The following is a 21,779-nucleotide window of genomic DNA, read 5'->3' as shown; positions in this document are numbered from 1 at the left end:
TGGGGGGGTAGGTTGGAGTAGGGGGGGTAGGTTGGAGTGGGGGGGGTAGGTTGGAGTGGGGCGGGTAGGTTGGAGTGGGGGGGGTAGGTTGGAGTGGGGGGGAGGTTGGAGTGGGGGGGAGGTTGGAGTGGGGGGGTAGGTTGGAGTGGGGGGTAGGTTGGAGTGGGGGGGTAGGTTGGAGTGGGGGGGGAGGTTGGAGTGGGGGGGTAGGTTGGAGTGGGGGGGGTAGGTTGGAGTGGGGGGGTAGGTTGGAGTGGGGGGTAGGTTGGAGTGGGGGGGGTAGGTTGGAGTGGGGGGGTAGGTTGGAGTGGGGGGTAGGTTGGAGTGGGGGGGTAGGTTGGAGTGGGGGGGTAGGTTGGAGTGGGGGGGTAGGTTGGAGTGGGGGGGTAGGTTGGAGTGGGGGGGTAGGTTGGAGTGGGGGGGTAGGTTGGAGTGGGGGGGGAGGTTGGAGTGGGGGGTGTAGGTTGGAGTGGGGGGGTAGGTTGGAGTGGGGGGGTAGGTTGGAGTGGTGGGGGGAGGTTGGAGTGGGGGGGAGGTTGGAGTGGTGGGGGGAGGTTGGAGTGGTGGGGGTAGGTTGGAGTGGGGGGGGAGGTTGGAGTGGGGGGAGGTTGGAGTGGTGGGGGGAGGTTGGAGTGGGGGGGGAGGTTGGAGTGGGGGAGGTAGGTTGGAGTGGTGGGGGGAGGTTGGAGTGGGGGGGAGGTTGGTGCGGGGGGGGAGGTTGGAGTGGTGGGGGGAGGTTGGAGTGGGGGGGTAGGTTGGAGTGGTGGGGGGAGGTTGGAGTGGGGGGGAGGTTGGAGTGGGGGGGGAGGTTGGAGTGGTGGGGGGAGGTTGGAGTGGGGGGGGTAGGTTGGAGTGGGGGGGTAGGTTGGAGTGGTGGGGGAGGTTGGAGTGGGGGGGAGGTTGGAGTGGGGGGGAGGTTGGAGTGGGGTGGTAGGTTGGAGTGGGGGGGGAGGTTGGAGTGGGGGGGAGGTTGGAGTGGGGGGGAGGTTGGAGTGGGGGGGTAGGTTGGAGTGGGGGGGAGGTTGGAGTGGGGGGGGGAGGTTGGAGTGGTGGGGGGAGGTTGGAGTGGGGGTGGTAGGTTGGAGTGGGGGGGAGGTTGGAGTGGGGGGGAGGTTGGAGTGGGGGGGAGGTTGGAGTGGTGGGGGGAGGTTGGAGTGGGGGGGGTAGGTTGGAGTGGGGGGGGAGGTTGGAGTGGGGGGGTAGGTTGGAGTGGGGGGGTAGGTTGGAGTGGGGGGGGTAGGTTGGAGTGGTGGGGGGAGGTTGGAGTGGGGGTGGTAGGTTGGAGTGGGGGGGAGGTTGGAGTGGGGGGGAGGTTGGAGTGGGGGGAGGTTGGAGTGGGGGGGTAGGTTGGAGTGGGGGGGGAGGTTGGAGTGGTGGGGGGAGGTTGGAGTGGGGGGGGTAGGTTGGAGTGGGGGGGGTAGGTTGGAGTGGGGGGGGAGGTTGGAGTGGGGGGGGAGGTTGGAGTGGGGGGGTAGGTTGGAGTGGGGGGGGAGGTTGGAGTGGGGGGGGAGGTTGGAGTGGTGGGGGGAGGTTGGAGTGGGGGGGTAGGTTGGAGTGGGGGGGAGGTTGGAGTGGGGGGGGAGGTTGGAGTGGGGGGGAGGTTGGAGTGGGGGGGTAGGTTGGAGTGGGGGGGGTAGGTTGGAGTGGTGGGGGGAGGTTGGAGTGGGGGGGGTAGGTTGGAGTGGGGGGGTAGGTTGGAGTGGGGGGGGTAGGTTGGAGTGGGGGGGAGGTTGGAGTGGGGGGGGAGGTTGGAGTGGGGGGGGTAGGTTGGAGTGGGGGGGAGGTTGGAGTGGGGGGGAGGTTGGAGTGGGGGGGGAGGTTGGAGTGGGGGGGGTAGGTTGGAGTGGGGGGGGAGGTTGGAGTGGGGGGGTAGGTTGGAGTGGGGGGGGAGGTTGGAGTGGGGGGGGAGGTTGGAGTGGGGGGGAGGTTGGAGTGGGGGGGGTAGGTTGGAGTGGTGGGGGGAGGTTGGAGTGGGGGGGGTAGGTTGGAGTGGGGGGGGGAGGTTGGAGTGGTGGGGGGAGGTTGGAGTGGGGGGGGAGGTTGGAGTGGGGGGGGAGGTTGGAGTGGGGGGGAGGTTGGAGTGGGGGGGAGGTTGGAGTGGGGGGGTAGGTTGGAGTGGGGGGGTAGGTTGGAGTGGGGGGGGAGGTTGGAGTGGGGGGGAGGTTGGAGTGGGGGGGAGGTTGGAGTGGGGGGGAGGTTGGAGTGGTGGGGGGAGGTTGGAGTGGGGGGGAGGTTGGAGTGGTGGGGAGGTTGGAGCGGGGGGGGAGTTTGGAGTGGGGGGGTAGTTTGGAGTGGTGGGGGGAGGTTGGAGTGGTGGGGGGAGGTTGGAGTGGGGGGGGGAGGTTGGAGTGGGGCGGGTAGGTTGGAGTGGGGGGGGTAGGTTGGAGTGGGGGGGAGGTTGGAGTGGGGGGAGGTTGGAGTGGTGGGGGGAGGTTGGAGTGGGGGGTAGGTTGGGGTGGGGGGGAGGATGGAGTGGGGGGGAGGTTGGAGTGGGGGGGAGGTTGGAGTGGGGGGGGAGGTTGGAGTGGTGGGGGGAGGTTGGAGTGGGGGGGAGGTTGGAGTGGGGGGGTAGGTTGGAGTGGGGGGGGAGGTTGGAGTGGTGGGGGGAGGTTGGAGTGGGGGGGAGGTTGGAGTGGGGGGGAGGTTGGAGTGGGGGGGTAGGTTGGAGTGGGGGGGAGGTTGGAGTGGGGGGGGTAGGTTGGAGTGGGGGGGAGGTTGGAGTGGGGGGGTAGGTTGGAGTGGGGGGGGAGGTTGGAGTGGGGGGGAGGATGGAGTGGGGGGGTAGGTTGGAGTGGGGGGGAGGTTGGAGTGGGGGGAGGTTGGAGTGGTGGGGGTAGGTTGGAGTGGTGGGGGGAGGTTGGAGTGGTGGGGGGAGGTTGGAGTGGGGGGGTAGGTTGGAGTGGGGGGGTAGGTTGGAGTGGTGGGGGGAGGTTGGAGTGGTGGGGGGAGGTTGGAGTGGGGGGGGAGGTTGGAGTGGGGGGGAGGTTGGAGTGGGGGGGAGGTTGGAGTGGGGGGGGTAGGTTGGAGTGGGGGGGGTAGGTTGGAGTGGGGGGGAGGTTGGAGTGGGGGGGAGGTTGGAGTGGGGGGGTAGGTTGGAGTGGGGGGGTAGGTTGGAGTGGGGGGGGTAGGTTGGAGTGGGGGGGAGGTTGGAGTGGGGGGGGAGGTTGGAGTGGTGGGGGTAGGTTGGAGTGGGGGGGTAGGTTGGAGTGGTGGGGGGAGGTTGGAGTGGGGGGGAGGTTGGAGTGGGGGGGAGGTTGGAGTGGGGGGGTAGGTTGGAGTGGGGGGGTAGGTTGGAGTGGGGGGGGTAGGTTGGAGTGGTGGGGGTAGGTTGGAGTGGTGGGGGGAGGTTGGAGTGGGGGGGAGGTTGGAGTGGGGGGGAGGTTGGAGTGGGGGGGAGGTTGGAGTGGGGGGGAGGTTGGAGTGGGGGGGGTAGGTTGGAGTGTTGGGGGGAGGTTGGAGTGGGGGGGGAGGTTGGAGTGGGGGGTGTAGGTTGGAGTGGGGGGGGAGGTTGGAGTGGTGGGGGGAGGTTGGAGTGGGGGGGTAGGTTGGAGTGGGGGGGGAGGTTGGAGTGGTGGGGGGAGGTTGGAGTGGGGGGGAGGTTGGAGTGGGGGGGGAGGTTGGAGTGGGGGGGAGATTGGAGTGGGGGGGGAGGTTGGAGTGGGGGGGGTAGGTTGGAGTGGGGGGGGTAGGTTGGAGTGGGGGGGGTAGGTTGGAGTGGGGGGGGAGGTTGGAGTGGGGGGGGTAGGTTGGAGTGGGGGGGGAGGTTGGAGTGGGGGGGGTAGGTTGGAGTGCGGGGGAGGTTGGAGTGGGGGGGCAGGTTGGAGTGGGGGGGCAGGTTGGAGTGGGGGGGAGTTTGGAGTGGTGGGGGGAGGTTGGAGTGTGGGGGAGTTTGGGGGGAGGTTAGAGTGGTGGTGGGGGGGGAGGTTGGAGTGTGGCTCACTGACACCAAGCTTGAGTTCTACCAGGGCTACACAGCTCCTGACCTCTTTACAGCCTTGGTTCAAACATGGCCCAAAGAGCTGAACTCCCAAGGTGAGGTGAGAGTAACTGCCTTTGACATCAAGGCAGCATTTGATCGAGTCTGGCATCAAGGAGCCCTAGCAAAACTGGAGTCAATGGGAATCAGGGGGAAAACTCTCCGCTGGTTCAACTAGCTCAAAGGATGATGGTTGTGGTTGTTGGAGGTCAGTTATCTCAGCTCCAGGACATCACTGCAGCAGTTCCTCAGGGTAGTGTCCTCAGCCCAACCATCTTCAGCTGCTTCATCAATGACCTTCCTTCTATCATGAGGTCAGAAGTGGGGATGTTTGCTGATGATTGCACAATGTTCAGCACCATTTGCGACGCCTCAGATACTGAAGCAGTCCATGTCCAAATGCAGCAAGACCTGGACAATATCCAGGCTTGGGCTAATAAATGGCAAGTAACATTCGCACCACACAAGTGTCAGGCAATAACCATCTCCAACAAGAGAGAATCTAACCACATTCAATTGCATTACCATCACTGAATCCCCATTATCAACATCCTGGAAGTTATCATTGACCAGAAACTGAACTAGGCCAGCTATATAAATACTGTGGCTACAAGAGCAGGTCATAGCCTTGGAATCGTGCGACGAGTAATTCACCTCCTGATTCCCCAAAGTCTGTCCACAAGGCACAAATCAGAGTGTGATGGAATACTCCAAACTTGTCTGATGAGCGCAGTTCGCACAACACTCAAGAAGCATGACACCATTCAGGGCAAAGCAGCCCTCTTGATTGGCACCACTTCCACAAACATTCACTCCCTCCACCACCGAAGCGCAGTAGCAGCAGTGTGTACCATCTACAAGATGCACTGCAGTAATTCACCAAGGCTCCTTTGACAGCACCTTCCAAACCCATGACCACTACCATATTGAAGGACAAGGGCAGTATATGGATGGGAACACCACCACTTAGAAGCTCTTCTCCAAGTCACTCACCATCTGACTTGGAAATATATCACCGTTCCTTCACTCTCACTGGGTCAAAATCCTGGAACTCCCTTCCTAACAGCACAGTGGGTGTACCTACACCACATGGACTGCAGCGGTTCAAGAAGGCAGCTCACCATCACCTTCTCAAGGGCAACTAGGGACGGGCAATAAATGCTGGCCCAGCCAGTGAGGCCCACATCCCGTGAATGAATATTTTTTAAAAATTCAATTTTAGGCTGCAAATTCAGCGTACAACACAATTTATATGACAGTTTCTAGGGGAAGGGGAAACAATCTAGTTCTTGACTTAAGGCCGTACTGACTTTATGTACTATGTACCATTCTTCTCTGAAAAATTCAGATCAGCAATTGAATCCACTGTACATTTTTCCTAAGCTGCTGGTAGATGTCTGGTAGGAAAATCCTGGGGACGGTGTCATCAGTGTAAAAGGGGCAGATACCATTTATGGTATATTGTGGGTTGGCACCAGAGAATTCAAAATGGTAAAGTTGTATTAGTTACAGGGTTGAATTGTAAATGTAGTGATTTATTCGTAGCCACTTTCCTAACATCAGTTGATTACTGAGTGATTAATTATCCTTAGAGCATCAGGATTGAGCCTCCAACTTCACCATTGCTACAGTCACGCTGCCTACAGTATGCAATAATGAAAGAAAGACAAACATACATTTATAGAGCACCTTTCACAATGCCCCAAATTGCTTTACAGCCAAATAAATACTTTTGAGTTCTAGTCCCTGGTCTAATGTAGGCAATGTTATTAAAAGCCAGAAGTGGGTTGAGGGGCTGAATGGCCAACTCTTGTCCCCAATACGTATGTCATCCTGGATGGATGAGACGAGCTGGGTAGATTGCCTTTGACGTCCATAATTATTTTGTAAACAGAGGGTGGAATCATGGCTGGAGTTCTGTTTATTTTGTTGCTAATGAAATGTTACTGCGGGCAGCCTTTGCGGGGTGAGATTGGCAGGGCAGGAGTGTGTAATGGGCTCATAGTGAATCAGTAACCTGTTTTACACTGTACAAGATTCTCAAGAGTCTTTTCCATTGACTTCAATCTTGTCCTTTGTCCACTTATCTATTAACCCACTCTATCTTGGTATTTTGTGAGTTTTTTGAGGTTTTAAAATATTATGATAAAGTTGTGTTGCATAGTAGATATTGAAAATATATTGTAGTGAGAAGCAGCAAACAGCAGTCTTTGTCTTCTAGGCTCTTAAAAGCTGTGTCACACAGAGAAACCCAAGGACTCCAATGCTTCTCACTGACAGTGAAGACCTGTGTTGTCCAATCATTCCACTTGGTTGCTCAGGAGTCATTTAATCTTTCTACCCCGTGAGATTACTGATAAAATAGAATCCAATTATACTCCTTTTATGAAATAATTGAATAACATCATACTCCCAGGTAAGAGAAAGTCTTCTAACTCTTCCAGAATAGAAAAGATCTTATGCAGTTTATCTGCGTTGCAAGTATTGAACCTTTCCCCAAAATATGAATTTACTGTCACGGTGTCTATATGGTGCAATTGCAGAACATGTTAATAAGATCTAAGGCAGTCACAAAAATCAGTGTTATTGTCTGCACAGTGCAATTAAAAAAACAAGATATTTTCCTGTCAAATTAACAATATTGCATGATGCTGATAAAGTAAAATTTGCAGTCTCTGGTTTATTTAACAGTCATGGTGGGATCACTTAAAGGGCGCAAACAAATTAACACTGTATTATACCATTACTGCACTTAATATTAACGGCCCATGCTGCATATATATCTGACAATATTTGTAACCAGATGCTAACAATGAGCATTATCATCTTACGAGGACCTTTCTGTGACTGGTGAAATGATTGGTGAATCTTGAAAGAAAGAAAAATATCATGCATGATTGAGGAGGAGGGTGAAGAGGGTGAAGAAGGTGAGGGGGGGAGGGGGGAAAGAGGGTGGGGAATAAAGGGCTCAGAAAGAGGAGAAGCACCAGGGCCCATGATTTCTCTCCCTGACCCTGGCCAGGACCAGAACCAGGCACACACAAAAATGAGGTGCCAGCCTGGAAAAACTACCACATAGGACTACACATAGGCTAAAATGCAGAAGCAGCACGTAAAAGACGGAGCTAAACGATCCATCTCGGCCTCCTCCAGAGGTCCCCAAAATCTAGTCTTAAGCTATTTCTTGATGATATGTGAATTTAATTGACTAAGGCACTCAGTGCAGCAAAGGCTATAGGCCCAGACAACATCCTGGCTATAGTATTGAAGGTTTGTTCTTCAGAATGTAGCCAAGCTATTCTACTCAACAATGGAGGGAATTACCTAGGTATGTCCTGTCCACAAAGAGCAGGGCAAATCCAATCCAACCAATTACCGCTCCATCAGTTCACACTCAAATTACCAGCAAAGTAATGGAAGGTGTTGTTGACAGTGCTATCATGCAGAACTTGTTCAACAACCTGTTCATTGTCATTCGGTTTGTGTTCTGCCAGGGCCACTCAACTTGCAACTTCAGGAGAATAGGTTCCAAATATGGACAAAAGAACTGATTTCCAGGGGTGTGGTGAGAGTGACTACCCACAACATCAAGGCAGCATTTGACCATATGTGGCACCAAGTCCCAGCAAAATTGAAGTCAATGGGGATTCCCTAAGGTAGTGTCCTAGGCCCAACCATTTTCAGCTGGTTTATCAATGACCCTCCCTCTGTCATAAGGTTGGAAGTGGGAATGATGGCTGATTGTACAAATGTTCAGTACCATTTGCAACTCCTCAGATACTGAAGCAGTCCGTGTCTGCATGCAGCAAGACCTGAACAATATCCAGGCTTGGGCTGACAAGTGGCAAGTAACATTTACGCCACACAAGTGCTAGGCGATGACCATCTCCAACAAGAGAGAATCTAACCATCTCCCCTTGACATTCAATGGCATTATCATCGCTGAATCCCCCACTATCAACACCCTGGGGGTTACCATTGATCAGTTACATAAGCACTGTGCATAAATACAGAGCAGATCAAAGGCTGGGATTTGTGTGTCCATCAAGGCACAAGTTAAGAGTGAGTTGGTGCAGCTCCTGCTCGACATCATCTTGGGCAAAGCGGCCCAGCCACCACCTTAAACATCTACTCCCTCCACTACTACTTAAACCAAATAAATTAATCACTTAATTAATAAGTAGAGGGTATCTAGACCAGAATCAGGGGATTACTGTTCTTAGAATATAGCATTTATAGTAGAAATCTAGCCCTAGGGAACGTATAATTAATAAAGAGTCAATAAGCATTTATTAGATTTAAATTGATTTATTAAATAGTTCTAGAAATGGTAGCTGCTGGGGTGAAGTGCTTCACCTGTGGAATGTGGGAAATCTGTGACGCTTCAAGTGTCCCGGACAACTACATCTGCAGGAAATGTACCCAATTGCAGCTCCTCACAGACCCGCATGGATCGGTTGGAGCAGCAGTTGGATGCACTTAGGAGCATTCAGGTGGCGGAAAGCTTCATTGACAGGAGTTTTGCAGACGTGGTCACACCCAAGGTACAGATAGATGTGTCACTGCTAGAAGGGGCAGGCAGTCAGTGCAGAAATCCCCTGTGGCTGCCCCCTCTCTAACAGGTAAACCGTTTTGGATACTGTTGGGGGGGATGGCCTATCAGGGGAAAACAACAGCAGTAGCCACAGCAGTGGCACCACGGCTGGCTCTGTTGTTCAGCCGGTGGGGGGGGGGGGGGGGGGGGGGGGGGGGGGGGGGGGGTCAAAACACAGAAGAGCAATTGTCATAGGGGACTCTATAGTCAGGGGCTCAGATAGGCGCTTCTGTGGTCGTGAAAGGGACGCCGGGATGGTATGTTGCCTCCCTGGTGCCAGGGTCCATGATGTCTCTGATCGGGTATGGGACATTCTGAAGGGGGAGGGAGAACAGCCAGAGGTCGTGGTACATATTGGTACTAATGACATAGGCAGGAAGAGTGACGAGGTCCTGCAGCGGGAGTTCAGAGAGTTAGGCAGAATGTTAAAAAAAAGAGCCTCTAGGTTTGTAATCTCAGGATTACTCCCTGTGCCATGTGCCAGTGAGGCTAGAAATAGGAAGATAGTGCAGCTGAACACGTGGCTGAACAGATGGTGTAGGAGGGAGGGTTTCCGATATCTGGATCAGTGGGATCTCTTCTGGGGCAGGTGGGACCTGTACAAGAAGGACGGGTTGCATCTAAACTGGAGGGGCACCAATATCCTAGCTGCGAGGTTTGCTTGTGTCACTCTGGAGGGTTTAAACTAGTATGGCAGGGAGGTGGGAACCAGAGCAATAAGTCAGCAGGTGAAATAAATGACTGGGAACCAGTGAATATGGCCAGTAGGACCAAGAGGAGGGACAGGCAGGGAGAAATTACTGAACACAGTGGGACTGGGGGTCTGAAATGCATTTGTTTCAATGTGAGAAGTATAACAGACAAGGTGGATGAGCTTAGAGCTTGGATTAGTACTTGGGACTATGATGTTATTGCTATTACAGAGACTCGGTTGAAAGACGGACAGGATTGGCAGATAAACGTTCCAGGATTTAGATGTTTCAGGCAGGATAGAGAGGGATGTAGAAGAGGTGGGGGAGTTGCACTGCTGGTTAAGGGGAATGTCACAGCTGTACGACAGGAGGACACCTCGGTGGGCTCATGCAACGAGGCAATATGGGTAGAGCACCAGGGTAGGAAGGGTGCAGTCACAATGTTGGTGGTTTACTATAGGCCTCCCAATTGCCGGTGGGAGATTGAGGAACAGTTATGTAGGCAGATTTTGGAAAGATGTAAAAGCAATAGCGTTGTTATGGTGGGTGATTTTAACTTTCCCTATATTGACTGGGAATCACTTAGTGCTAGGGGTTTGGACGGCGCAGAATTTGTAAGGTGCATCCAGGAGGGCTTCCTGAGACAATATGTAGATAGACCAACTAGGGAAGGGGCAATACTGGACCTGGAATTAGGGAATGAACCCGGCCAGGAGGCCAAAGTTTCAGTAGGGGAGCATTTTGGGAAAAGTGACCATAATTCAGTAAGTTTCAAGGTACTGGTGGATAAGGATAACAGGAGTCCTCGGGTTAAGGTGTTTAATTGGGGGAAGGCTAATTATAACAATATTAAGCAGGAACTGAGCAATCTAGACTGGAGGTGGATGTTTGAGGGCAAATCAGCAACTGACATGTGGGGGGCTTTCAAGCATCAGTTGATAAGAGTTCAGGACTGGCATTTTCCTGCTAGGATGAAGGATAAGTATGGCAAGTTTCAGGAACCTTGGATAACGATGGATATTGTGAGATTAGTCAAAAAGAAAAGAGAAGCATCCGTAAGGACTAGAAGGCTAGGAACAGATGAAGCCTGTGGAGAATATAAAGAAATTAGGCAGAAACTTAAGCAAGGAGTCAGGAGGGCTAAAAGGGGTCATGAAAAGTCACTGGCAACCAGGATGAAGGAAAATCCCAAGGCCTTTTATACATATGTAAAAAGCAAGAGGGTAGCCAGGGAAAGGGTAGGCCCACTCAGGGATAGAGGTGGGAATCTGTGTGTGGAGCCAGAAGAAATGGGAGAGATACTAAATGAATACTTCTCATCAGTATTCACCTAAAAGGACTTAGCGGTCGATTTGTCTAGGGAAGAGTGTGTCGATAGCCTGGATCATGTTGAGATCAAAAAAGAGGAGTTGTTAGACGTCTTGAAGAATATTAAGGTGGATAAGTCCCCAGGGCCAGATGGGATCTACCCCAGAGTATGAGGGAGGCAAGGGAGGAGATTGCTGGGGCCTTGACAGAAATCTTTGTATCTTCACTGGCTACGGGTGAGGTCCCAGAGGACTGAAGAATGGCCAATGTTGTTCCATTATAAAAACAGAATTACCTGGAAAAACTCAGCAGGTCTGGCAGCATTGGCGGAGAAGAAAAGAGTTGATGTTTCGAGTCCTCATGACCCTTCCACAGAACTGAGTGAATATAAGGAGAGGGGTGAAATATAAGCTGGTTTAAGGTGGGGGGGAGGAGGGGTGAGAAGCTGGGGGGGTGGTGTGGTTGTAGGTACAAGCAAGCAGTGATAGGAGCAGATAATCAAAAGATGTCACAGACAAAAGAACAAAAGAACACAGGTATTGAAGGTAGTGATATTACCTAAACGAATGTGCTAATTAAGAATGGATGGTAAGGCACTCAAGGTACAGCTCTAATGGGGGTGGGGTTGAAAGAGTAGCGGGGCATAAACGATTTAAAAATAATGGAAATAGGTGGGAAAAGAGAAATCTATATAAATTATTGGAAAAAAACAAAAGGAAGGGGGAAGAAACAGAAAGGGGGTGGGGATGGAGGAGGGAGTTCAAGATCTAAAGTTGTTGAATTCAATATTCAGTCCGGAAGGCTGTAAAGTGCCTAGTCGGAAGATGAGGTGTTGTTCCTCCAGTTTGCGTTGGGCTTCACTGGAACAATGCAGCAAGCCAAGGACAGACATGTGGGCAAGAGAGCAGGGTGGAGTGTTAAAATGGCAAGCGACAGGGAGGTTTGGGTCATTCTTGCGGACAGACCACAGATGTTCTGCAAAGCAGTCACCCAGTTTACGTTTGGTCTCTCTAATGTAGAGGAGACCGCATTGGGAGCAACAAGTGCAGTAGACTAAGTTGTGGGAAATGCAAGTGAAATGCTGCTTCACTTGAAAAGAGTGTTTGGGCCCTTGGACAGTGAGGAGAGAGGAAGTGAAGGGGCAGGTGTTGCATCTTTTGCATGGGCATGGGGTGGTGCCATAGGTGGGGGTTGAGGAGTAGGGGGTGATGGAGGAGTGGACCAGGGTGTCCAGGAGGGAACAATCCATACGGAATGCCGCCGGGGGGTGAAGGGAAGATGTGTTTGGTGGTGGCATCATGCTGGAGTTGACGGAAATGGCGGAGGATGATCCTTTGAATGCGGAGGCTGATGGGGTGATAAGTGAGGACAAGGGGGACCCTATCATGTTTCTGGGAGGGAGGAGAAGGCGTGAGGGCGGATGCGCGGGAGATGGGCCGGACACGGTTGAGGGCCCTGTCAATGACTGTAGTCTCTCCCTCCCACCTCCCCACGCCCCCCCCCCAATCCACCTTAAACCAGCTTATATTTCACCCCTCTCCTTATATTCGCACAGGGTCATGAGGACTTGAAACGTCAACTCGTTTCTTCTCCGCCGATGTTGTCAGACCTGCTGAGTTTTTCCAGGTAATTCTGTTTTTGTTTTGGATTTCCAGCATCCGCAGTTTTTTGTTCTTATTAATGTTGTTCCATTGTTTAAGAAGGGTAGCAGGGATAATCCAGGAAATTACAGCCGGTGAGCCTTACATCAGTGGTAGGGAAATTATTGAAGAAGATTCTTCATGACAGGATTTACAACCATTTGGAAGCAAATGGGCATATTAGTGAGAGGCAGCATGGTTTTGTGAAGGGGAAGTCATGTCTCAGTAACTTGATCGAGTTTTTCGAGGAAGTGACAAAGATGATCGACGATGGAAGGGCAGTGGATGTTATCTACATGGATTTCAGTAAGGCCTTTGACAAGGTCCCTCATGGCAGACTGGTACAGAAGGTAAAGTCACACGGGATCAGAGGTGAGCTGGCAAGATGGATACAGAATTGGCTTGGTCATAGAAGACAGAGGGTAGCAGTGGAAGGGTGCTTTTCTGAATGGAGAGCTATGACTAGTGGAGTTCCGCAGGTATCAGTGCTGGGACCTTTGCTGTTTGTAGTATATGTAAATGATTTGGAGGAAAATGTAACTGGGCTAATTAGTAAGTTTGCAGACGACACTAAGGTTGGAGGAGTTGCAGATGGTGAACAGGACTGTCAAAGGATACAACGGGATATAGATCGGTTGGAGACTTGGGCGCAGAAATGGCAGATGGACTTTAATCCAGACAAATTTGAGGTAATGCATTTTGGAAGGTCTAATACAGGCAGGAATTATACAGTAAAAGGCAGAACCCTTAAGTGCATTGATGGGCAGAGGGATCTGGGTGTACAGCCCACAGGTCACTGAAATTGGCAACGCAGGTGGATAAGGTAGTCAGAAAGGCATATGGCATGCTTGCCTTCATTGGCAGGGGTATTGAGTATAAAAGCTGGGAAGTCATGCTGCAGCTGTATAGAACCTTGGTTAGGCGACACTTGGAATATTGCGTGCAATTCTGGTCACCACATTACCAGAAGGATATGGAGGCATTGGAGAGGGTGCAGAGGAGGTTCACCAGGATGCTGCCTGATCTGGAGGTTATTAGCTATGAGGAGAGGTTGGAGAAACTCGGATTATTCTCACTAGAGCGACGGAGATTGAGGGGCGACTTGATAGAAGTTGACAAAATTATGAGTGGCGTGGACAGAGTAGATAGTCAGAAGATTTTTCCCAGGGTGGAAGATTCAATTACTAGGGGACGTAGATTTAAGGTGAGAGGAGAAAACTATAGAGGAGATGTGTGGGGCAAGTTTTTTATGCAGAGGGTAATGAGTGTCTGGAATTCGCTGCCAGAGGAGGTGGCGGAAGCAGGTACGATAATGGTGTTTAAGAGGCAGCTTGACAAATAAATGAATAGGATGGGAATAGAGGGATACGGACCCCGGAAGTGCAAAATGTTTTAGCTGACGGGCAATATGATTGGCGCAGAATTGGAGGGCCGAAGGGCCTGTTCCTGTGCTGTACTTTTCTTTGTTCTTTGTACTAGCACACAAAGACAGCAGTGTGTAGCATTTGAGCTGCAGCACTTTCTGTTTCTACCATCTAGAAGAACAATGGTAGCAGGTGCCTGAGAAAACCACACACATGCAAATTCCCCTCCAAGAAATACATCATCCTGACTTGGAACAATATTGCTGTTCCATCACTCATGCTGGGATAAAATCCTAAAATTCCCTCTCTAATAGCACCGTGGGTGTACCTGCAAATGGATGGATCTCGCAGCCTCAGCCTGGGCACCAGATAAATGAAGTCATATCCAGCCCAACCAGATTGTCCACACTAATATCCGGGAACTTGTGCCAAAATTGGGAGAGTTAACCCACTGACCAGTCAATCAACAATCTAGCATTGTCCTACTCAGCAAATCATACACTGCAGCCAAGGTCCCAGATAACTTCATCAACATACCTTGGTATATGCTGTCCCACCAGATGTGGTAGCACAGTAATATATGGTTGGGGAGTTGTTGTCCTGGGAGACCTCAATATTGATTCTGGACCTCATAGCATCTGACTAAATATGGGCAAGGAAACTTCTTGCTGAATTCCACTGGCTGCCCTTCCTCAGATGATGAATCACTGTTCCACCATGTTGAGGGCACAAATGTATTCTGGATAAGGGGCTTCAATGTCCAATACCAAGAGTAGCTTTTAGTATCATTACTGACCGACTGCCTCCTGAAAGGCATAACTGCGGCAGATGGTGACGGAACTGACAAAAGGGAAAATCCTTCTTGGCATCATCTTCACCAGTCAACCTGTCACAGATGCATCTGTCCATGAGAGTGTCGGTAGGAGAGACCACCACTTAGTCCTTGTGGAAATTAAGTCCAGTCTTCACACTGAGGATAATCTCCATCGTGTTGGGTGGCATTAGTACTGCGATAGCCTCAGAACAGACCAAGCAGCTAAAATCTGGACATCTATAAGGCACCAGGAGCCATCAGCAGCAGCAGAATTGTATTCAACCACAATCTGTGGCCTTGTGGCCCAACATATTCCTCACTCTATCATTACAAACAAGCCAGGAGATCAACCCTGGTTCAATAAGAAGCATAGCGGAGTATGTCAGAGTATCACAAAGCTTATATAAAAATTAAGTGCCAATTGTTGAAGCTATAACACAGCATGCATGCTAAATAGCACAAAACGAGTTAGAGAGGATGCTTTGCCTGATTCCATGTCAGAGTCCGTAGGGGATCACACTGCTAAAGAGCTGGTACCTTCTGAGGGTGAAAATCAATTGCCACCCATACTTCAGTCCCAGAGCTGGAGGTCAGCACAGAAGCTGTGGCAGAATCTTTCGCACTTCTGAAACTGCAGAATCCTGGACAGCAATCTTGTCCCGAACTGATGGTCTACAGGAAATTCATCTCATTACAGGAGGATGAGGCTGTCTTGTCTCCATATTCTCAACAATTTTTCCCATTGCCCACTGTACAGAGAGAATTGTGGCTCTCTTACCACTGCCTACAGAAAGTCCCTCTGAAATTGGAAAATCAATTCTTCTTTTTCCGGCAATCTTAAAAGGAAGTTGTTCATTTTGTCCTTCACTACCTAAGTTTATTGAAATCTCAGATCTTCAATGCCTTTTCAATCGATGATACATCTGTGACGGTCTTTCCAGGAGTTGATGATCATTCCTCTTCTGAAACTTTCCTTGAGTGCTTCAAGGAGCAACAAGTTCCTCAGAATATCCTGAGTTCTTCTCTTCTAGTCTCAAAGGATTCGAAGTTCGATTCTCTTCAGTATTCTCTTTTGGATCAGTCTTTCATTGAAAACTCATTCTTGTCCTTGCAGGTCATACATCCTGAAACATACACTCTGCTTCCCAACAATGCTAACAGCAATGCTGGTGAAGTGTTGTCCTATTCTGCAGAGGATGATGTCCTACCAGATGCAGAAGAAAGCTCTTATGTCTCCAAACTGTCTTCCCTAAGGTGCAAAAATACCGTGGGAGATTGAATCCCCCAGGACTGTGACTTGGGGAGCAGGACAGAAGGAGCTAGGGTAGGTTAGAATGTGTGGTTGTATAAATGGAATTAAAGAAATGCAATAGTTTCATGTTGTTGTTGAATGTAGGACAGTATACTTGAAGGGAGGTGTATTATAAAGGGTTAATAGATGGGATATGCTAAAGTATGAGGGAGATGATGATGTGCCACTGGCATCAGTCAGTGACGTGTTAGACTCTCTTGAGAGAGAGAGGCTGGAAGCATGCCCAGGAGTAATGTGCCTACCCTGTAACCTGTTTACTGTAATACTAATAAGCAAGTGTTAAGCAGATACCAGAGAATGTCCACAGTCTAAGATGCCATGCCTAGAGCCCAAGATAGAAGGATCATCTCAGAACACTGACAGCAACCTGGCTGTGGTACTGAAGATTTTTGCTCTAGAACTAGCCGCACCCTTAGCCAAGCTATTCAAGTACAGCTACAACACTGGCTCTACCCGGCAATGTGGAAAATTGCCCAGGTATGTCGTGTCCTCAAAAAGTAGCACAAATCCAACACGGCCAATTATTACCCCATTTGTCCACTCTTGATCATCAGCAAGTGATGGAAGATGTTGTTGACAGTGTTATCAAGCGGCACTTAATCAGCAATAACCTCATCAAGCTCATTTTGAGTTTTGCCAGGGCCATTAAGCTCCAGACCTCATTACAGTCTTGGTTCAAATATAGACAAAAGAGGCAAAAGGCAGAGGTGACATGAAGTGACGAGACCTAGCATCAAAGAGATTTACCAAAGTTTAAATAATTGGGAAAACTCTCTGCTTGGTTGGAGTTATTTCTACCACAAATGAGATAGATGGTTGTGATTATTACCGAAATACTGAAGCAGTCTGTACTTGCAAGTAACAAGACGGGGACAACATTCAGGCTTCAGCTGATAAATGACAAGTAATATTTATGTACGCAAGTTCTGGGCAATGACACCAACGAGAGAGAATTTAAACATCTCCCTTTTACATTCAATGGCATTACAATCACTGAATCCCACACCATTGACATCCTGGCGGTTACCATTGAGGAGAAACTGAACTGGACCAGCCATATAAATACTGTGGCTACAAAAGCATGTCAGAGATTGGGAATTCTGAAGTGAAAAACTCACTTCCTGACTCCCCCAAAGGATTGTTTACCATCTACAAGGCTAAAGTCAGGAGTGTGATGGAATACTCTCCACTTACCTGGATGAGTGCAGCTCCAGCAACCCCAGGAAGCCCAACCCCATCCAAGACAAAATAGCACGATCGCCACCCCATCCAATACCTTAAGAATTCACCCCCTCCACCAACAGCACACACAGTAGCAGCAGTGTGTACCATCTACAAGATGCACTGCAGCAACTCACCAAAGCTTCTTAGACAGCACCTTCCAAATCATTAACCTCTACCACCTAAGAACAAGGGCAGCACCACCTGCAAATTCCCCTCCAAGTCACATGCCAACCTGACTTAGAAATATATCGCGTTTCTTCACCATTGCTGGGTAAAAATCCTGGAACTCCCTCCCTAACAGCACTGTGGGTATACCTACACCACATGGACTTGCAGCAGTTCAAGAGGGCTCATCCCCACCAAGGGCAATTAGGGATGGGCATTAAATGCCAGCAATGCTCATATCCCAAGAATGTATAAAGAAAATAGGCAGCATCGTCTGTAAGCTTTAGTTTTCACATATCTACTGATGGTATCTGCCACCACCCTCAACTGTTCCACTGATGGAAAATTATCAGTGCTGGATGAGCAGAAATTTCCTTCAATTAAATATATGGAAACTAAAGCCATCGTTTTCGATCCTCGATACAAACTCCTTTCACTAACTATTGACTCCATCATATTTATATAGCACTGTTAACATAATGAAATGTCCCAAGGGGCTTCACGGGAGCATTATAAACAAAGTATGACACCTAGCCATATAAGAAAATAGTCGCTCAGATGACCAAAGCCTGGTCAAAGTGGTTATGTTTTAAGAAGTGTCATAAAGGAGGAAAGGGACGTAGGGAGCAGAGAGGTAGGAAGGGAATTCCAGAACATGAGGCCTAGGCAATGTAGGCACAACCACCAATGGGGGAGCAATTATAATTACGAATGCACAGGAGGCCAGGGTTAGAGGAGTGTAGATATCTCTCAGGGGTGTGGAGTTGGAAGAGATTACAGAGTTAGGGAGGAGCAAGGCCATGGAGGGATTGGAAAACAAGGATGAGAATTTTAAAATTAAGGTGTTGTTTGAGCTTAAGCCAATGTAACTGAATGAGCACAGTACAATGCAAGTGAGGTGCTATGGGAATGGGACTTGCTATGGATGACCTCAAGTTTATGGGGGGTAGAATCTGGGAGACTAATCAGGAGTGCATTGGAAGAGCTGAGTCTATGGGTAATGAAGGCATGGATAAGAGTTTCAGTAGCAAATGAGCAGGGGTGAAGTTGAGCGATGTTACGGAGGTGGAAAGAAGCGGTCTTAGTGACAGAACAAATATGAGCTTGGAAACTCAACACGGGGTCAAATATGACACCAAGGATGCAAGCGACTGATTTAATCTCAGACTGTCGCCAGGGAGAAGGCTGGAGTCTGCAGCTAGTGGATGGATTTTGGAGTGGGAACTGAAAAAAAAAGCTTCCGTCTTCTCAATATTTAGTTGGAGGGAATTTCTACATATCCAATACTGGAAGTTGGTAATCAAATTGATAATTTAGCAACAGCGCAGGAGTTGAGAGAAATGTTGGCGAGGTGGAGCTGGGCATTGTCAACGTACATGTGAAAACTAAAGGCGGGCCTTCGGATGATGTTGCTGAGTGGAAGCACATAGATGAGAAATAAGAGGGACCAAGGATAGATCCTTGGGGGACAGCATAATGGTGCGGGAGCAGAAAGAGAAGCTATTACAAGCAATTCTCTGGCTATGACTAAATAGGTAAGAATAGAACCATGTGAGAGCAGTCTCACCCAGCTGGACGACCGTGAATGAGGATGGTTTGGTCAGTCATGTCAACAGCTGCAGGCAGGACGAGAAAGACAAGGTATATTTGTCATGGTCATATGGGATTTCATTTGTGACTTTGATAAGAGTTGTTTTGTTACTGTGCTGGGGCAAAGCCTAATTGGAGGGATTCAAACATGGAGTTCCAAGAAAGATTAGAATGGATTTGGAAAATGACAACATATTAAAGAACTTTGGAGATGAAACATTGGAGATGGAATGGCAGTTTGCAAGGATGGAGGGGGCAAGGGTTGCTTTTTTTGAGAAAAGGAATGATGACAGCAGATTTAAAGGAGTGAGGGACAACACGTGAAGAGAGAGAACCATTAACAATATTGGCTAACATAGGGACCAGTAGGGGAAATTGATTGATCAGCAATTTAGTTAGGAATAGGACCAAAGGATCAGGAGGTGGGTCTCATGGACAAGATGAGTTCAGAGGTCATGATAGAAGAAAAACTACAGAAACTATTACTAGTTCAGGGATGGGGCAGGGGAGAGTATTAAAGGAAGTTCGGGCAGATGGGCAAGTGGAAGGGTGTGACACAGCAGAGGCACCTAATCAGACTGTCTCAATCATAATGACAAAGAAGTGAGTACTTGTTATTGGAGGTGAGGGTGGAGAGGACAGGGAAGAGGGGCTTAAGAACACTAATCTAATTACATTTTTTGATGAATTAATGGAGAAAGCTTATGAAGGGGAAGCATTTAATATTGTCTCTATGGATTTTAAGAAAGTGTTTAACAATGCACCACATAAAATTAACACTCATGGAACAGGAGGGTCAGTGTCAGTTTGGATAGAAAATTGGCTTAAGGACAAAAAACAGCGAGTTGTGTAAATTATTGTTTTTTGGACTGGAGCATAGTAGCTATCGATGCTCCCCAAGGTTCAGTGCTAGGCCCACTGTTTTTTTCTATATATACATATGCAAGTACATGTATGTATGTACATCTGTAAAATTGACTTTGATATTGGAATATGGAGTAAAATTTCAAATGCATCAAAACCTGGAGCTGTGGCAAACAGTGAAGATGATATAAATCGTCTGCAATAGGACAGAGATAGGCCAGCAAAGTGGGCAGACAAGTGTCAGATGAATTTAATATGGAGAAGTGTGAGATGTTTCATTTTGTCAGAATGAACAGAGGGGGGCAATACAGACTTAATGGCACAATCCTAAAGAGTGTGCAAGGAAAGAGGAATCTTGGGCTCCATGTGTATAGCTCTTTGAAGATGGCAGGACATATTGAGAGGATGGTTAGTAAAAGCATATGGGATCTTAGGCTTCATAAATAGAGGCATTTAGTACAAAAGCAAGGAAGTTACGCTGAGCCATTGTAAAGGTCTGGTTAGGCCAGAACTAGAATATTATAACTAGTCCTGTTCTGGTCACCACAGTTTAGGAAGGATCTAAGGGTCCTTGACAGACTGTAGAGGAGATCTACCAGAATGTTTCTAGGGATGAGAGATTTATACCATTTTCACTGTTTGCCACAGCTCCAGGTTTTGATGCATTTGAAATTTTACTCTGTATTCCAATATCAAAGATTAGGTTGGAGATGCTAGGGTTGTTCTCCTTGGAGCAATGGGATTCAGCGGTGATTTAATTGAGGCATTCAAGATTAGGAAACGTTTAAATGAGGCTGACAAAGAAAAGCTGTTCTCATTAATTGATGATATAAAGGACTCGATGAAACAGATGTAGGGCTTTGGGCAAGACATTAAGGGGGGATGTGATACACAACTTTTTTACGCAGTGAATGGTAAGGATTTGGAACTTGCTGCTACAAGGGTGGTGGAAGTGCTTTAATGATGAATGATTTTCAAAGGAAATTGGATGTACGTTCGAGGGGAATAAACTTGCAGGGTTATGGGGATAGAACAGGGGAATGTGACTTACAGGATTACTCTACAGAGAGCCGACATGGACTCGTTGAATCAAATGGCTTCCTTTGATGTCAATATGATTTTGTGACCAAAATGAGGATTGCAGAAGCAGACAGAATGCCTGAGATCTAAATGAGTACTTTGGAACTGTCTTTGCAAAGGAAGAAGATATAGCAGAAGTCATAGTGAAAGGAAGTAGTTGAGATATTGGATGTGTTAAAAATTGATAAAGCAGAGAATTAGAAAAGCTGGCTGTACTTAAAGTTGATAATTCACCAGAATTAGATGGGATGCATCCGAGATACTGTGGGTAGTGTGGAAATTGTGGATGCTCTGGCCATAATCTTCAAACTCTCCTTTAATACAGGGGTGGTACTAGAGAATTGCAAAAGTTGCACTCTTGTTCAAAAAAAGGGTGTAATGAGAAATCCAGCTACCTAGACACCAGTCAGCTTAACTTCAATGGTGGGAAAGCTTTTAGAAACAACAATCCAAAACAAAATAGCAGTCACTTGGACAGATGATGATTGATTAAGAAGAGCAGGCATGGAGTTGTTAAAGGCAAATAGTGTTTAATTAGTTTGATTAAGATTTTTGATGAAGTAACAGAGGGTTGGTGAGGTAAGGGGGTTGATGTGGAGAACCCTTGAAGCAGCCTACCTGCATGGAGCAGCACCATGCATGACAGTAACCTGGGATCTATACATAGTTAAAGACTATCAATAAAGGATTCATGTTTAAACATACAAATCTCAAGATCTTGTCAGAGAGAGACACCGCAGCTGGCACCATAACATAAAATGGTGGTCAGTAGTGTGAATAGAACATCGAGGCAGCAGTGGGATATGAAAGGTGGCATTTCAAATGATGGCCCGGTAACTGGAACTAAGTCCCAGAGCACCTATGCGGACCTTTTAAGCAACCTGCCTCAGCAACCAGCAGCCCTTTTTGCTGCCTCTGCACTTTTCTGGGGACATTGGGCCTAACTCCTGATAACACCTGAGAACAGTTCCATGCTGGAATGAGGAACTTCAGTTATGTGGAAAGATTGGAGGAAATATTTTTTCATGCAATGAGTGGTTAGGATCTGGAATGCACTGCCTGAGAGAATGGTGCAGGTAGATTCAACTGAGGCATTCAAAAGAGAATTGGATTATTATCTGAAAATGAAAAATGTGTAGGGCTATGGGGAGAAGTC

At 48.8% G+C, this 21,779-nt stretch overlaps 1 protein-coding gene across 1 annotated transcript in view; it reads right to left on the bottom strand.

Annotated features, from left to right (window-relative positions):
* LOC121269121 (corticotropin-releasing factor receptor 1-like) overlaps positions 1-21,779 on the bottom strand; it is a 458,204-nt gene that overhangs the window by 342,331 nt on the left and 94,094 nt on the right. The gene's annotated exons all lie outside the window — the stretch shown is intronic.

Source organism: Carcharodon carcharias, chromosome 23 (assembly GCF_017639515.1).
Source record: "Carcharodon carcharias isolate sCarCar2 chromosome 23, sCarCar2.pri, whole genome shotgun sequence".
NCBI lineage: Eukaryota > Metazoa > Chordata > Chondrichthyes > Lamniformes > Lamnidae > Carcharodon > Carcharodon carcharias.
Note: the sequence above shows the minus strand (reverse complement) of the source record. Positions and strands in the feature narration are given on the sequence as shown.